An 18,257-nucleotide genomic window follows, 5' to 3' on the forward strand; every position below is an offset into this window, starting at 1 on the left:
TTACTGGTTTCATAGACATACATAGTGAATACAGTGGGTGGATTTTGCACCACAGACATCGACCAAAATGGGATAAACAATGGCTTTTACAAACACCCTTTTATACTATTAATATGCTTTGATTGTTGCACCTTGAGTAAATACTAATGTCTTCACTATCATGAAGCAAAAGTGCTTCTCTTGTAGTACTCGTCAAATCTTCTCATCGCCATTTAAATTTCATTACTGAGTTTTCTAATGTGATAACTACCAAGATAGAATGGTTTAAACGAAATTGGCTCAAAAATAAAAGTTATCAATTTTATCCTTATCATACATAAAGTTATTAGTATTAAAATCTTGGAGTCGACATTATGTCCTCTTCAAACGGATGTTGGCATTTTGCCCGTCGATATTATGTCCGTCCACATTATGAACAGCAAAATCATGTCCATCAGCATTTTGTCTGTTCACCTGATCACCACAGATTTCAATGATCCAACCTTCAAGAAAAGTTCCGTCAAAAAAGGTCCAACCCTTAACATACAGCTTTGAATTCAATTACCTCCCAACAATAATGCCTTCTCCCATTCCTCTTAGCAAGCATTAATAATGACTGTGGAAATATCCAAGCCATTTGAATAAATCAAAAATGTAAAAATGTAAAAATGAGGTTAATATTACTTCGTCTTGTTCATGTAGTTAGCCTACACTTCAGATCACGGTAATGTACATGAATCTGGACTAAAATATTTTACTAACGATTATAAATCATATTTTGGGCTAACCCTAGTATATCATAAGTGAATGAAATAACAACGAAGAAAATCACACCTGAAGAATACCTAATACGCAACCCGTAAACCTCCCGGCCCGTCTGGGGGCCAGCCGTTAGCAGCCGGGAGAGAGCACGGCTTACGACAACCCGTTGCATGCGAGCGTACTCGTCCATTTTATAAAATCGGCTGTTCCCCGCTGAATCTCTATAGTGAGTGTCATGTGATACCCCGTGAGAGGGATGAGGTGAGGCGTACTCCACCTAGGTGGGTAGCAAGCGGGAACCAGCCAATGAGCATGGCTCATGGCGATTAAGTGGACCTGTAACTGGCCAGGTGGGATAACCCTCCGAGAAACAGTGGCTCCATGTGATCCCCACATGCATAGCCTAACAGAATGACCATAAAATATACATTAACGATTATATAATGAAACAAATATTATATAGGTTATGATGGAAAGCAAAAAGAGAAATGTGAATATTTCGGGCAAGAGAGGAACATGGGGGGGGTAAAATGTGAATGGGAATTGAGTTTAACCTAGCCCTCCAAAATTGGGCAGCTACCGACCTGGTCGGGAAGACTGCAACACTTGACTGTTAGATATACCCAATCGGGTAAAATACCGATTTGGAAAGATAGAATTAAGGAAGGATATAATCCTGCGATCACGAGGTTCCTCTCTATCATAACCTTAACTAAAGGACCTATCTCTTATATATAAGAATGGTTAACAAACTTACACCAATAAGAGTTAAACTAATCCTAAAGTTAAAATTACTCAATACACCAGAACTCGTACTGGTGTAGGCTACCTTCCGAGGTCGTACACAGCCCGGTCGGGCAGCCATGCGAGCCCACAACCTAATTAAAAGTTTTGTAATATAATAGCATCGCGTAAAATCTTGCGAAATGGCAATGAGCAAGCACGATGTTAAGGATAAAAACGGAACACAATTAGTATGAAGAACTAATTGCTATTCGTCATGTAAACAAAAGCTCTCGGAGGTAGCGACATCAAAATGGCTGACAGGGAGCGGTATTCTCCGACTCCCGATACTTAAATTGCCTAAGTAATTGAATGTATCGAATATCGCTACTTCCAGAACCCCAAAACTGATAGTTTTAATACTCAACTTGTTGGCAAAAGCTTCCAACAGATCCGACATCTTGCACAAAACACCAAATCACAGATACCAAAAAGCACGCGTGCGATCTTCAAAGATGCTATGAAAGGAGTGAGCGGGATCGCATGGGTGGAAGTAGTAGCGAACAGTAGTGGGATGCAGAACAGCACCTCGTAGTAACGGGGGAATTTGAAGGAGGAGAGATCTAAATGGCACGAGACCTCTGACAGTGGTTTTCTCGCCCCAGTTACTATACCGACACCTTATATAGGTGAGCGAGCTGGGTTTATCCCTAGCATTCCAATGCAACTTTTTCTATGGTAATATGATATTTTCATAATAAAATAAATTTTTGAATATACTTACCCGCTGGTTATATAAAAGAGCTGAAGTCCCTGACGCCAGGGCAGAAATTCAAATCTCGCGCTATCGAAGATACGTCAGGTGTACCAACCGCACCCTAGCGGTAGAACAGGTGGAACTACACACCAACTCCAGTTCTTCCATGCCTCATAGCCATACCATAGGTAGTCTCTAGAGGGGAGGAGGGTGGGTGTTAAATTTATATAACCAGCGGGTAAGTATATTCAAAAATTTATTTTATTATGAAAATATCATTTTTAAATATAGAACTTACCCGCTGGTTATATAAAAGAGCTGATTGACACCCCTTGGTGGCGGGTCAGAGACAGCTACATATAGAAAATTCACTTAAGGGTTACATACAATAAACTTAAGCAGTTCTCACCTGATAAGGAAGCTGACAGCAATGATACTCTGCCTCATTTCGTCCGCTATCCTTAAGAGATCCAGTAATCCACTCGGGCTGAAAATCTCTAGGAGCTGTCAAACGGTACAACCACCTATAACATGACAGAACCTCAACCAATACCCTTGTTCCGGGTGCACTCAAGGAACAAATTGACCACCTAACCAAATCAAAGATTGCGGAAGACTGACGCCCAATCTCCACAAACAACCATAACAAACGAGTTCCAAGAGATAGAAAAGGGGTATTAGGAAAAAAGGGAACGTAGTGGTAGATCATTCACCTATCGCATTAGCCGCTATAAAAGGACCCAACATAAAAAAGTCCTCATAGCGAGTCTGAACATTCTTCAAATAATGGGATGCAAAAACAGACTTACTTCTCCAAAATGTTGTATCCATCAGACTTTGCAGAGAACGGTTCTGTTTAAAGGCCACTGAAGTCGCTACCGCTCTGACTTCATGTGTCTTGACTTTGAGGAGCCTCTGATCCGACTCATCACACTGAGCATGAGCTTCTCGAATCAACAATCTAACGAAAAAAGACAAGGCATTCTTAGACATGGGCATCGAGGGTTTCCGGACTGCACACCACAGAGCGTCTTAGTTACCTCTCAGATTCTTAGTCCTGTCCACATAAAGCCGTAGCGCTCTAACTGGACAGAGAACCCTTTCCAATTCACCGCCAGCCAAATCAGAAAGGTTAGGAATTTCGAAGGATTTGGGCCATGGCCGAGAAGGGTTTTCGTTCTTGGCCAGGAACCCCAGTTGCAAAGAACAAATGGCTTTCCCATTCCGAAAACCAATGTTCCTGCTTAAAGCGTGTACTTCACTAACTCTTTTCGCAGTGGCGAGGGTAACTAGAAAAAGGGTTTTCAAGGTTAAGTCCTTAAATGAAGCCGAGTGTAAAGGCTCAAATCTGTCACTCATGAGAAATTTAAGGACAACATCCAAATTCCAGGCGATGGGAGCTGTTGAATCTTCTTGGTCGTATCAAAAGACCTAAGTAAATCTCGTAGATCTTTATTATTAGAAAGGTCTAGGTTCCTGTGTCGAAAAACCGTCGCCATCATACTCCTGTAACCTTTAATAGTCGATGACGAGAAGTTATGCTTAACTTTAAGGTCCATGAAAAAATCTGCTATTTGGGAAAGCAAGGTACTGGAAGAGGAAATCGCGTTAGTTCTACACCATTCCCTGAACAACTCCCACTTGGACTGATACACCTTGATGGTTGAAGACCTTCTTGCCCTTGCAATTGCCTTGGCTGCCTTCTTCGAAAATCCTCTAGCTCTAGCGAGTTTTTCGATAGTCTGAAGGCAGTCAGACGTAGAGCTCGGAGGTTTTGATGATTTCGGGCCAAGTGAGGTTGTCTGAGAAGATCGGGTCTCATGGGAAGGCTTCTCGGAACATCCACCATCCATTCCAGTACCTCTGGAAACCAGCTCCTTGACAGCCAGAACGGAGCTATCAGTGTCATTCTGGTCTCCTCGTGTGAAATGAACTTCTGAATCACTTTGTAAAGGATCTTGAACGGAGGGAAAGCATAAACCTCCATGTGTGACCAGTTCATCAGAAAAGCGTCTATGTGCAAAGCTTCGGGGTCTGGAACCGGAGAGCAGTAACACTCTAGCCGTTTGGTCTTCGCGGTGGCAAAGAGATCCACGAGAGGTCGACCCCATAACCGCCACAGACTCTTGCAGATGTCCGGGTGCAGAATCCATTCTGTGGAGAGAACCTGACCTTTCCTGCTGAGTCTGTCTGCGCTCACATTGTTGACCCCCTGGATGAACCGCGTCAAAAGAGTCACCTTCCTTTCCTCCGCCCAGATGAGGAGCAGTCTTGCAATCTCGTACAGAGGCCAAGAGTGGGTCCCGCCTTGTTTCACAATATAGGCCAGAGCTGTCGTGCTGTCCGCATTGACTTGGACCACCTTGCCCCTGATCTGCTTTTCAAAGCCGATGAGAGCCAGATGAATAGCTAAAAGCTCCTTTTGATTGATGTGGAGAGAGGTTTGCTCCACCGTCCAAGTCCCCGAAAGCTCCTGCTTCTCTAGAGTGGCTCCCCACCCCGAATTGGAGGCGTCGGAACACAACACGAGGTCTGGGTTCCTCTGAAGTAAAGACAAGCCTTCTTTCAGTCTGGGCTCGTTGTCCCACCATTGAAGATGAGACTTGATGGAAGCCGAGATGGGAATGCAATCCCTGTCGAGGCTGTCCCTTTTCTTCCAATGGCGGTTGAGATGAAACTGAAGAGGACACAAGTACAACCTCCCCAGGGTCACGAACTTCTCTAACGACGAGAGAGTCCCCAGAAGACTCATCCAATCTCTGACGGAGCAAAGATCTCTCTTCAGGAACGTTTGGACTTTTAGGAGGGCTGCTTGGATTCTCACCGACGACGGGAAAGCCCGAAAACTCCGACTGTGAATCTCCATCCCCAAATAAAGAATCTCCTGGGATGGAATCAGTTGTGATTTTTCCGAGCTCACCAGGAGACCCAGTTCTCTGGAGAGATCCAAAGTCATCTTGAGGTCCTTCAAACAACAATCGGCTGAGGAGGCTCTTATCAGCCAATCGTCCAGATACAGAGAGGCCCTGATTCCCCTCGAATGCAGCATGCTTGCCACGTTCAGCATGATCTTGGTGAACAATAGAGGAGCCGTGCAGAGTCCGAAACAAAGAGCCCTGAACTGGAAGACCTTGTTTCCGTCCATGAACCTCAGATAACGTCTGCAGCTGGGATGAATCGGAAGGTGGAAATAGGCATCCTGAAGATCTAAAGAGACCATCCAATCGTCCTTCCTCACAGCTGCCAGAACTGTTTTCTGAGTCTCCATAATGAACGTCGAGTTCTGGACGTAACCATTTAGCACACTTACGTCCAGAACCGGTCTCCACCCCCCGGAACTCTTGGGTACTAGAAAAAGGCGGCTGTAAAACCCCGAAGACGTAACATCCTGCACTTCCTCTATTGCTTGTTTCTCTAATAAAAGAGACGTCTGTAGAAGCATGGCTTGCTTCTAGGGACCCTCTCTGTATTTGGGCGAAAGATCCACTGGATCTGTGACTAAAGGAGGATTGGTCAGGAAGGGGATCTTGTAGCCTTCCTTTAACACCTGGACGGACCAGGGGTCCGCTCCATTCCTCTCCCAAGCCTCCCAAAAGTGAGTCAACCTGGCACCCACTGCTGTCTGAAGGAGAGGGCAGTCAGACTTTACCTCGGCCGGACTTGCCCCCTCTGCCTCTAGGCTTCCTTCCTTCTGGTTTAAAAGAGCCTCTTCCAGAGGACTTCCCACGAAAGGACTGAGGTCGAAACCCAGAAGAAGATTCCTTAGGTTTACGAGAGGAGAATGACGGAGGCAAAACTTTCCTAGTCGAATGAGTAACTAAGTCATGTGTGGCCTTCTGCGTGAGAGCAGTAGCCACCTCGCCTACCAATTCCTGCGGAAATAAGGAATTAGACAAAGGTGCGAAAAGAAGGCCCGTTTTCTGTTAGGGAGACACTCTTGCAGAAAGAAAAGAGCACATCGTGGCCCTTTTCTTGAGAATTCCAGCTGTAAACAAGGCAGCAAGTTCGTTGGAGCCATCCCTCACACCTTTGTCCAAGCAGGACATCAAATGAACCAAACCACTAGTGTCCGTTTCCGTCATATCAGAGACCCTCTTACTCAAAGCCCCCAAAGCCCAGTCCAAGAAATTAAAAACTTTGAAGGCCCTGAACAGACCTTTAAGCAAATGGTCGAACTCTGGAATGGACCACCAAATCTTCGTCTTCCTTAAGGCAAGACGACGAGAAGCATCTACCAAACTTGAAAAATCCCCTTGGGCAGACGAAGGAAAACTCAAGCCCAACACTTCACCAGTCTCGTACCACACACTAGATTTAGAGGCTAACCTAGCGGGAGGAAAGGCAAAGGCCGTCTTGCCAAAAGATTTCTTGGAGTCCAACCAAGAACCCATTAATTTCAAGGCCCGCTTAGAGAATCGAGAAAGAACCATCTTGGTATAAACTGGAACCTTGGTAGCTTTACCTAAGATGAATTCAGAAGGCGGAGAACGAGGGGCCACAGGGGTAAAAGAATCCGGGAAAATTCCAGTCAGAATAAGCATAAACTTGCGAAGGTCCACAGCATGCTGATAATGCTTCTCCTCCTCATTCTCAGAGACTTCCTCAATAGGATCATCCTCATCCGACTTTTCCTCTGGTTCGTCTTCTGGCAGTGCAGCAACAGCCGCAGCCTGAACCGAAGGAACAACGTCTGGATGGGACTGCCTGTCAAGGCCAACATCTGCGTCAATCTGATGGGGAGAAGTAGAAGTAGATGTATGTGAAACACGGACGTGTAGACGATCATCCTCAACCAACAACTGCCTAGACCGCTTAGAATCCGACTGCTGTTGAACAGAAGAACGCTTGAAATCAGAAAGTAACTCTCGAAGATCGCCGCGAGGTCGCGTAAAGTCCGAGGACTGTTGACGCGAACGATCAAAGTAGTCAGGATGTCGACGCTGCGAATCAATGTTTTGACGCGAAGCGTCCAAAAGTTGTTGACGCGGACGATCCACTACTTCAAATCGTTGACGCGTCTCGTCCACTTGTCGACGCCGATGTTCTTCCCCGCGACCAGAATACGAAAACTGGTCAACCAAAACTCTCTGACGCGACTCATCAAAATCAACCTGGCGTTGAACACTATGACTGGGAGACCGCCTAAGAGATAACTCGTCAAGACCAGATACCATCGAACGTCTGTGCGATAACTGGTCTGACATCGAACGCCCAGACATAACGCCAACACCTGGTTGATAAGAATCCATCAACGACGAGAGTTGTTCCTTCATAGACATAAGCGCAGACCATTTCGGATCAACAGAACTCCTAGAAGGAAGATTCGCACCAACGTCACCACGCATTTCGGGGGAAGAAAGCCAATCCGATGGAAGAGGGGGTGCATGAATAGTAACAAGGTCCGAATCGGAAGGAATCATATCCACACGAACACGGTGATCTGAACGTTTGGCCGGAGTGCAAGCGCTGGGAGAACGGAAACGTTCCGGTGAACCCCACGAACTACATCCTGGACGCACAGGCGATTCCCGACGCTGTGAAACATCATGCGTCCGTTTAAGCGGTCTTGACGCTCGACGCCAGATCTCACTCCCCAACCCTTCATCGGAAGACGGGGATAACGCATGAACCTCACCTTTCCTACGATGAGGGTGAACGACCTGAGCTACGGCAACAGGAACGTTCGAGGGGACGTCTGCACGATTGATGACGCTTCTCGTTCCCTTAAGCCGTTCGACATTACTTCTCCCATGGGTTCGAGAGCTCGAAAGAGGTCTTAGGCTAGGTGAACGACAAGATCGTGCCGACGCACCCTCCGCAACACTAAACACATTATCAACACTTGTCACAACACCGAGAGAGTCACGATTCTTCGGTACCACATCAGACACTGAAACACTTTCCACAGTTCCGATAGGCTCACGGTTTTTCAATACCTTTAACTCGGAAAAGATAGTATTTCTATCGGCTGCTAAGGACTCAACTTTCTCACCAAGAGACAAAATAGCAGTAAACATGTCCTTCATAGTAGGTTCCTGATCTACCACCACAGGGGAAGGAACAGGATTAGGAACAGGTAAATTAGGTAAGGCTCTATCCACAGATCGGGAAGAACTACGCCTAACTCTATCTCTCTCTAGTCTCCTAACATAACGATCGAAAGTAACAAAATCATCATCAGTTAAGGAAAGACACTCATTACACCTATCATCTAATGAACAAAATTTACCCCTACATTATACACAAATAGAATGAGGATCAATAGATCCTTTAGGAAGTCGTGTACGACAACCCTCACTAACACACCTACGCTGAGCAGGGGAGGAGTCGGCCATTTTAAAAGCTAAAGTGAAAGACCGACAAGCAAAAAGTAAGGGAAAAAGCAATAAAGAAAATCTCAAACAAAAAGATTTCAAGATAAGATCCAAGGGAAATTAATCAACGATAGCTTAAACTCAAAAAAGAACGTTGTACATCACCAAACAACTTCCCAAGAGAGTAAAACACGAGAGCGAACTTCTATATGTCAGTCAGCTATGACGGCAGAGAGAAGAACTGGAGTTGGTGTGTAGTTCCACCTGTTCTACTGCTAGGGTGCGGTTGGTACACCTGGCGTATCTTCGATAGCGCGAGATTTGAATTTCTGCCCTGGCGTCAGGGACTTCAGCTCTTTTATATAACCAGCGGGTAAGTTCTATATTTAAAAATATAGCAGTAATATACCTTAGAAATGATGCTAAAAGGAGCATTTCACTGGCCAGCACAGGTCTCTCGCCCAGAAATACCTGCAACAATGCTTCAACATGGAAACAATATTACTTGTTGGAGCACAATGACTTCATCAAGGCATTCTCTCATTAAGAGGGTAAGCCCCATGGATTGTCCAGACCCTCGAGGGACAACGTGCCACGAGTTCACCAGAAACACCAACTCCGGATTGTACACCTCTGTAAGTACCATTCCAAGGGCCAGTATCTTAGGTGCAGACAAATACAGAGTAACTTCTTACAAACCAAAACGATGAGAAAGAGGAGGAAGAAGAACACGCACGTTACTTCCTCTTTTTAACCCTTCCACGACTTCCTACCAAGGGGAGACCCACAGCGGTTGCCACAACATGAATCATCAAAACAGGGAACACTGTCACAGAGGGGAGTGTCCAAACTTATATGGGAGCAGAAGCCCCAGAACCCCCAGGATACAAGAGTTAGGGTAAAGCATAGAAGGGGGGAATAGGTGACCCAGTTAGGAGTGATGCATGGGATCCGGGCCCCGAGCCCAAGGAACACGTCCTTTTAGCTCCAAGGCCCCCAAAGCAGGTGGAACCACTGCAGACATCACAGGAGACACTGGCAATCGAGGGACACTGACCATACCCTACACCACTGGCATCACTAAGGGAGACACTGGCACTGGGAGGCCTACATAAAAAACCCAAGTCTGCCAAAACTTTCTTTTGCTCACACTAGCTGACAATGTAGCACCAACGAAGAAGAGCCTCCTTCCTCATATTGTGTGTGGCAAATACAGCGGAAACCCCACACGCCACCAGAACCTAAGAGTTTGTTGATGTAGCTCCAAGAGCTCCTTGCTGCAGGGGTGTAAGTATAAGCATTGATAGCACACTCACCCAATGAGTGGAAGGAAAAAGTAAAGTTCTCTTCCTACATCCTCAAAGCATATACCAATTACAACAAAGGATGCCACCTATACTCAGCACACTAGCATGTTGCTAACAATCATGCTCATAGCAAGACCAGTGTGTGTGTGTGGATCTACAGCCAGTTTAACAAAAGTTAAATGTAAAGTACATTCTCCTATTGTCAAGTGTCTTGCATTACATCATAATCAACGGGCACCATTAACTTCCTGAAAGGAAAACAATACTTGAAATTCTATCAAGGATGCTTCAGCATGTCTACTTAATGTGGCTGAAACATCAGATATTTTTACAAGTTACGGAAAGAGGAACACTGACAACTTATTTTCCACCTAGAAGAAAATGGTCTGTATTTCATGAAAGAAAAAATGTGTTTCAAGGTAGCAACAACATTAATATAGATCACTCAAAACTATGAAATGAAACTTATGCCAATCTGTTAAACCCGAAAATAATTTACTAAAAGTTTGAACTTCTGAAATTCCAGCTATTCAATTGCTAAGATAATAAAATTACTGCACAAGCTAAGCACCGATGATATAAAATTATCTATTAGACTTTATAGTATTGAGTCTTACAATGAAACAGGCACAAATTAGATTCTGCGATAAAAGACGGTCCTAACAACCCCTATTAAGAGGTGCGTGTAAGGGCGCATGCGTGAGCGCACTCGTGTGTGTGTGTGTAAAAGGGATTAAGAAGGCAGTAACAAGGATGCACTGTGGTGAGGTCAAATTAAAGGTAGCTTCACCTGTCGGGTGGGCAGGGGGCGAACACGTCACCCAACAACACCTATATCTACCTCGTTTAAAGTTTAACTGCCATCACCGCTTTACTGATTGATTCATTGATTGTTTGAATGAGTTTTCTGGCATCCTAACATTTAAGGTCATTGATGCCAGTCTTCTTTAAAGAAGTCATACTTTTATTAAAGAACAATGGTTTGTATTACATGTAGGAACAAATAAACCACATCATCCATTATATCACCACTTTGAACACTCGCCATGATAGACATACTGTACAAGTATAAAGTACCTTTTTATAAATGTGTCCATTCTATGAAAGTAGCCCTTACCTCTTTAATAAACTCTTTCTCTCCATCAGTGTTTAAATCACCTCACTGTCCTCTTGATAATAAGCTGCAACAGTCCATCCTTGAGGCACGACAATAATAATTTCCTAAAATTCTAGTGTTATAAAGTTATAAGGACTTAGTCCTAAGTCCAAACTGAGTGGGTAAAACAAATGAATTGAAATATAAGAGAGTGAAAACTACTTCATTAATGGTGCTACATGCTACAGTTACATTAAAGGAAACGAAATCCTTTAATATGTACCACCGCCAGGTTTCCACATGTAGGAGTCACCAACAAGGAGACAAAAACTAATAATCTAAATTTTACAGAAAAAAATTAATGAAAAGCCGTGGAAAACAGTTTAAACTAAGGATTAAGATTAATCAAATCTAGTTTTATGCCACCTGAGGGACACCACCATTAATGATTTTGCAACATGGTATTTAACAAATTTTTTTTAAAAGCTCCCACTGGTGTAAATGCGAGTATATACGAGTTAATCAAACCCTATTCTGAGACCTGTACCTGAAACGACTGCTTGAAGATGGGCTGGACCCCCCTGAAAAATACACAAATAAAATTATGAAATTACACAAACTGAAAAAACCATATAGAGTATAATACTGTAAGCTACATGGTTCAAAACCAAAAACATGACCAATTCCATTACAGAAACCATATTTAAGTTATAAAATTACCACCGACTTAACCCTTTTACCCACAAAGGACGTACTGGTACGTTTCACAAAAGCTATCCCTTTACCCCCATGGACGTACCGGTACGTCCTTGCAAAAAAATACAATAAAAATTTTTTTTTCATATTTTTGATAAATTTTTTGAGAAAATTCAGGCATTTTCCAAGAGAATGAGACCAACCTGACCTCTCTATGACAAAAAATTAAGGCTATTAGAGCAATTTAAATAAAATATACTGCAAAATGTGCTGGGAAAAAAATAACCCCCTGGGGGTTAAGTGTTGAAAATTTCCAAATAGCCTAGGGGTAAAAGGGTTAACAGAGGGGCAGAAGAACAATGATGTTTAATTGAGAACGGTGTGAGCCGCAGAGGAGCAAAGATCAATAAGTGAACAATTGAGATTTAGCTCATAAACCAACCTACTCATAGACTGTAAAATTTTTAAGAGAAGTTTGCATTGGATGGGGAATGGGGTTCGGAAGAAAAAGGTCCCAAAAGGGAATAGTGCGGAATCTCCAGCAGTTAGTCCGCATGTTTTACCCCCTCTTATTTTTGCATGAAAAACCATCTTTTGTTATTTTTCTTCTTTTGTCAGTATCTGCTATTATCTTCAGTGATTAGTTTTCATTCTACACCATCAGAAACCCTTATTCCCACCTGGGTTCCCCCATTATTGTTGGGTGGTGGTAATCGGTAAAATGACACTTTAGCGGAATGTAGGGTAATTTTGTTGAATGGTAATATAAAATGAGATGATTTTAAAAGGAATAGGATAATAAAAAGAGTAATACAATGGGAAAAAGCTTCTGCGCAGAGGGGAGGGGTTTCTGCGCAGGGCGAAATTGGTATGAACGAACGAACGTACGGGTGCTAATGTTAGCATGGAATGTTAACATTTTATCTACATCGAACGTTGGCAGCACTGGTTACTGTATTTTTTCATGACACAATCTTTGCAACGGCGCCTCCAAAGTCTATCCAGATATACTGTTTTGTATTTTCCTCCAATTATTATAATTTCAAGAAGGTAATGTATAGAGAAGAAAAGGCTTGTTTTACGTTTATATATCGATTCCCCAGTATGTTTTCCCAACCCAAACCCCGAGTTCCCACTGGGGGTCCCCCATTATCGGAGGATATAGATGTATACTGTATATATTTCTGAAACTATTCATTTGCGACGGGAACGAGTGTCATTTTCGGAGAGCGTAATTTTTTCTATAAGAAAAAGTAGTTGTTTTCCTAAGTTACATTGCCCTGTAATACACTACAATGAAACCGAATGGAGCCTAATAATAAAAAGACCAAAAATTTTTTTTTTTTTTCATGCAAAAACAGTTATATGGAACTCTACAGAAAATTTTACAATATTAGCCATCTAGCAAAATCCTATGGCACAGACTACAGAGCAAGCTATACAGTAGCTTTCACTAAATATGACATCTCTGTACAAACATCCCATAAGGCAATACGGGTTCCTCGTGTACGAAGTAACCTACAGCAGTTGTCTACCACCGAGACTTTTGGTTTTATTATAGTTTTGGACAGAAAGCTTTTCTACTAAAAAGAAAACAGGTTTCCTATAAAACGTAAGTTTTCTTAAAAAAATTACATTCATTGCAATTAAAAACCAAATTGAGTAATAAATAATGATGGGGTTAACATGCATGGCTCAGCATGTACTGCTTGCCAGTACATAGGAACTTTGTTTTTTCCTTGGTATTCCCAAAGTTAACCTCACTTGTGATAAATTCGGTAAAATTATAATCATTTATTAGCGCCATATATAAATGTAATTTTCTAAAATAATACCAAATAAACACCCGTAACAGAAACTAACAAACAAATAAATAAATAAAGATCACTTACTTCCACAGGAGGGTAAAAGGTCCAAATGGTTCGCAAAAGGAGAAATCGGAACCGAGAACACAAACCGGACAACGAATGACGTCACGATCTTCCAGCAGCTTCTGAAGCTGGGTTGCCAGATTATTTCGACTGGATTATCGTACATGAACCTTAAAATTGTCGTTTTTTAACCAAAATAATCGTTCACAATTTCAATATAATTATTAGGGAGTTACATGATTGACTTATTTCAAAACATTTTAGTATAATTGTTTAATTACACACATATTTCTATATACCTAAGGTATGTATCGTACATCGTACTGGTCCTAAAATAATCGTACATGTACGACAATTATCGTACGAATGGCAGCCCTGTTCAGAATCTGAAGAGGAAATCCAAGGACAGCAAAGAAACCTTGAATACAGTTCTAAGTACTCGAAGAAAACTGTATGGAATCCTTGGTACATGCACGAATTGAAGAAATCATAAATTCTGGTTAATTTTTTTTAATTTCCCCTTCCATTTTGAAAACTTTGATCAACTTATATATTATTTAATGGGCCAAGTGTTATTGTAGTTTCGAGAACGATAATCTTAAATATTTACATGTTCACAAGACAAAGCAACAACAATTTTATATTTTTGAATGAGTTCAGTTTTTTTTTTCTTCTTTTTGTGTTTACAAATTCAGCTCTGTTAAGAATTATTTATCTAAACCTACTTACGTTTACTTTAGTATTATTATTATTATTATTATTATTATTATTATTATTATTATTATTACAAGCTAAGCTATAACCTTAGTTGGAAAAGCAAAATACTATAAGCCCAAGGGCTCCAGCAAGGAAAAATAGCCCAAAGAGGAAAGGAAACAGGGAAATAAACAAACTTCAAGAGAAATGAAAAATCGAAATATATTTTAAGAACAGTAGCAACATTAAATTAGATCTTTTATATATAAACTATAAAAATTAAAAAAAACAAGAGGAAGAGAAATAAGATAGAACGGCATTGATACTTTGACTGGCTGGCCAGACTGACCCCATAATGTAGGGATAACGATAGGAAAGAAAAAGACTGGCCCTATAGTACTACATTGAATCCTCTCTTGGCTAACAAATGCGTTGCCTACAAATACACAGAATAGTCTGGCCTACTCCTTCGGCTACATATTGTCTTTCCTCATACACCTGACAACTTTAAAAGATAACCAAAATATTCTCCACTCCAGGGGGTTAACTATTACAATGTAATTGTTTAGTGGGTACGTTTCACTTGGTAAGAGTAAAAGAGACTCTTTGGCTATGGTAAGCAGCTCTTCCAGAAGAAGGACACTCCAAAATCAAACCAGTTTTCGTCTTGGGTGGTGCTATTAGCCTCTGTAGTCTGTCTTTGGTCTGTACCATGGTCTTCCCCTGCCTTGGGTTAGAGTTCTCTTTCTTGCAGTTGAGAGGGACACTGTTTTATTTGTTTCCTTATTTCCTTTCCTCACTAGGTTATTTTCCCTGTTAGAGCCCTTGGGTTTAATTATAGCATCCTGCTTTTTCAAGTAGGGTTATAGCTTCGCTAACAACAACAACAACAACAACAACAACAACAACAATAATAATAATAATAATAATAATAATAATAATAATAATAATAATAATAATAATAATAATAATAATAATAATAATAATAATAATAATAATAATAATAATAGGGTCTTAATGCACCCGTTCTAAAAACTTTTGAGTTCTGATGCTATCTTGAGTTTTCAGCCAGACTACACGGGCGTTATTTTCTAAACGTTACAGAGTTTCAACTATCAAAAAAAGAATGTTTAGTATTATAAATGTTGTCCAAACAGGATGTATGACAACCTTATGCCTTAAAATAATCACCTCTTTGATATCAACGGGAGAATAATACTGTCTTGTTTAGGTCCCTCCTACCTCATGACCAATGGATTGTTTCTTTATATATGTGGCTGTAACCAGTTTGACAATGTAGATCAAAACAACGTTCTCAGATAAATACAGAATTACAATCTGTCGTTAGCTCATCAACGTTATCGTAAACTACATCATAATAATTTCAATGATTCATTAGGAAAATAGAATTAATAAATCTGGCCTTGATTATATTATTGACCCTTAAAGGCGTTTATTAAAGAAGCAGTAACATTTTCAAGGAGGTCACGACTCACGAATGCTAAACACATTTGCTCGTGTGATAGTTTTAACATGTCATCTTTTCTATAATTTGTAGGTGTTCGTTCACGTGCTCTTAGTATTACATTCAAAATAATCATTCATATTCAAAATGTTAAAGCCATGGATGATATACTTCGATAAGGTCTCCTTGAAGACTTCGTTACTTGAATGATGAAATTCTTGGTTTACTTCATCTTGTCTCGTAAGGCAAATCTTTTTATAGAAGTACCATCTTTTTCCTTCCATCGTGAACTATTTCAAGTCCATTGATGTCCTTTTAAAAATATGGAGACCAAACCTGAACTATGAAAGCGCGATTGGACAACAGAACAATACAAATTTACAATGTACGTCACAGCAATACCCCTATAGGTGAAATTCCTCTTAATCAATCCAACTACTCCATTAGCTTTGGTTACGATGCCGCCAATATGTCGGGAAGATTTTGAAACCTTTGTAATGATAACTCCCTTTCACTTTGTTAATTTACTTTCTCTACCATTCAGTTGGTAAGAAATTTCAGGGTGTTTGTGTCGAATGTGTATAGCTGCACATTTGTCTGGATTAAATTCTAACAACCAGGCAACTACTCGATGTAACATTGAAGTTTTGGGAGGTCTTCATCAGAGTCAGTCCTAAAAAACAGTTTGCATCATCTGCAAACATTAAGGGAAAAAAATGGCCAAAAAAGACCCCTGCGTCTATAGAAATAATGTAAGTAACCACGAAACAAACGAACGTACTTCGCATATAGTCAAATGTATTAACTAAAAAAATAAAAATAAAATAAAATTTTAGTTGCTGCAGAGCTTTGGGTCTAGATATAAAGAGAGTAGTTTTCAATTACTTACCTCGTGTGCAAATGTTTGTGACCATGGAGATTGTCTTGTGATTACGAAAAGTTTATATTAGAAACAAATCCATTGTTGAATATTGACATATGAATTTGACAGCTTGAATAAAATACGTTGTGGAACATAGCAAACGTCATATACAAATAAGTTTACGTGAAAGAGAAGGAGCTCTGTTGTGTACTTTTTTGCAGACATGATACGATTTAAAAAAATGTAATTAGTCGCCTGCCTGACAGGTTTTCGGGCCTCCTAGAAATGTATGGTAAGACATTTATTTCTATGTGATGCTGTTTACTGTCCATGAGATAAAACATATATTACTATACTTGTTTGCCGTATATCAGAGAAGGTGCGTAGTGGGGGATAAAGTTCTGAAATTATTACGAAAAGATTTAAAAGTTAGTTCAGAGCTTATAAATTCAACACATTCAATTTATATTTCAGTTTTTTATTATCAACAATATTTTCCAATTTTATTAAGTATATGACAGGAATATGGATAACCTGCTGATCGGTGAGACCACACCACCAGTTTCGACTCTTCTACCAAAAGTTTGTTTTTAACACCATCTATGATACATAGTTATAGTTTTTCATTTTGAAAGATTTTAAACTTACATTTTATGCATTTTATCATCCATTGTGATTTTAGAATTGGCATTTTGTTATCACGTAGCGTATATAATTTTAATTTTGGTTGTCCCTACCACAACAACAGTGATTTAGAATTTTTATTCAGGCTTGCAGACGACAAGTTTGATATGCCAAGTTATTAGTTAAGACTCATGCAATACTTAGTGTATGTACTCTAATTTCAGATATTTGTGTGGACAAAATTATGCGTAGTAATCTATGTAACATACCCACCAGTAAGCATTGTTAAAAACATCAAGATAAAACTAAAAGATTAAGTGGAACATTGCTTGTGTTCGAAAATTTTCTTTCAGACCATACTGTGGACACAAAATTCCTAGATTTATTTTCATGGCAAGTTCAGGTTCAGGTTCAGGTTCTGGGGCGAGGCATAGCTTTTACAACGGCGCCTCTAACGTTTATCTTCTTGTACTGTTTTGTCTTTTCTTCCACATTAGGTTTAAAACTTCTTTTTTCTTTTCTATATTTGTTTCACTAAATAAAAATAATCCTACTATTTTCTTTAGGTTTTCGTCGTATGGTTGTTGTAGCTCAATTACTTCATTCCTTTCTTTTCTATATTCCTGACAAAATAACAAAAAAATTATCAAATCTTCCTCCTCATTTTCACAAAAATTACAGTTTATATTCCCCCCTTTGTGTCTATTTACAATATTTAGTTTTAACGTATTAGTTCTTGCTCTAAAAAATATCACTGAAGCAAATGTATTGTCATAAATTAACTCTTCTTTAATTTCTTTCTTCCACGTCCTATATATTTCTAAGCCCACTTTACTTTCTATTTCTTCTAGATCTCTCACTACCCATTCCCCAACTATGAAAGTTAATGTGTCCTGGGTACCAACACAGACAACACAGCTTGCATAAAGGTTTAACTTACCTAGCCTATAAAATGCATAAAAAAACTCATTTGATTGGCGATTCTAATTCCTCAGTTCTATGCTACTGCTTCTAAATTTCTCTACAGCAAAACAAATGCTCTGATTATCATAACGATTTAAAGAGGAACAATACCAAAAGATCATCTAAAATGAGAAGTGATACC

At 40.4% G+C, this 18,257-nt stretch overlaps 1 long non-coding RNA gene across 4 annotated transcripts in view; it reads right to left on the reverse strand.

Annotated features, from left to right (window-relative positions):
• Window positions 1-13,557, reverse strand: part of LOC137625030 (uncharacterized) — a 65,233-nt gene extending 51,676 nt beyond the window's left edge. The window contains exons 1-3 of one of the 4 annotated variants that reach the window (XR_011040812.1): window positions 13,527-13,553; window positions 11,486-11,519; window positions 10,960-11,071 (exon numbers count right to left, since the gene is read on the reverse strand). This is a non-coding gene — a long non-coding RNA (uncharacterized lncRNA). Of the gene's footprint in view, window positions 1-10,959; window positions 11,072-11,485; window positions 11,522-13,526 lie in introns of those variants that run through there. The other 3 variants (XR_011040811.1, XR_011040810.1, XR_011040813.1) reach the window with 3 other exon arrangements.
• Between the last annotated feature and the right edge of the window lie 4,700 nt (window positions 13,558-18,257).

Source organism: Palaemon carinicauda, chromosome 31 (genome assembly GCF_036898095.1).
Source record: "Palaemon carinicauda isolate YSFRI2023 chromosome 31, ASM3689809v2, whole genome shotgun sequence".
NCBI lineage: Eukaryota > Metazoa > Arthropoda > Malacostraca > Decapoda > Palaemonidae > Palaemon > Palaemon carinicauda.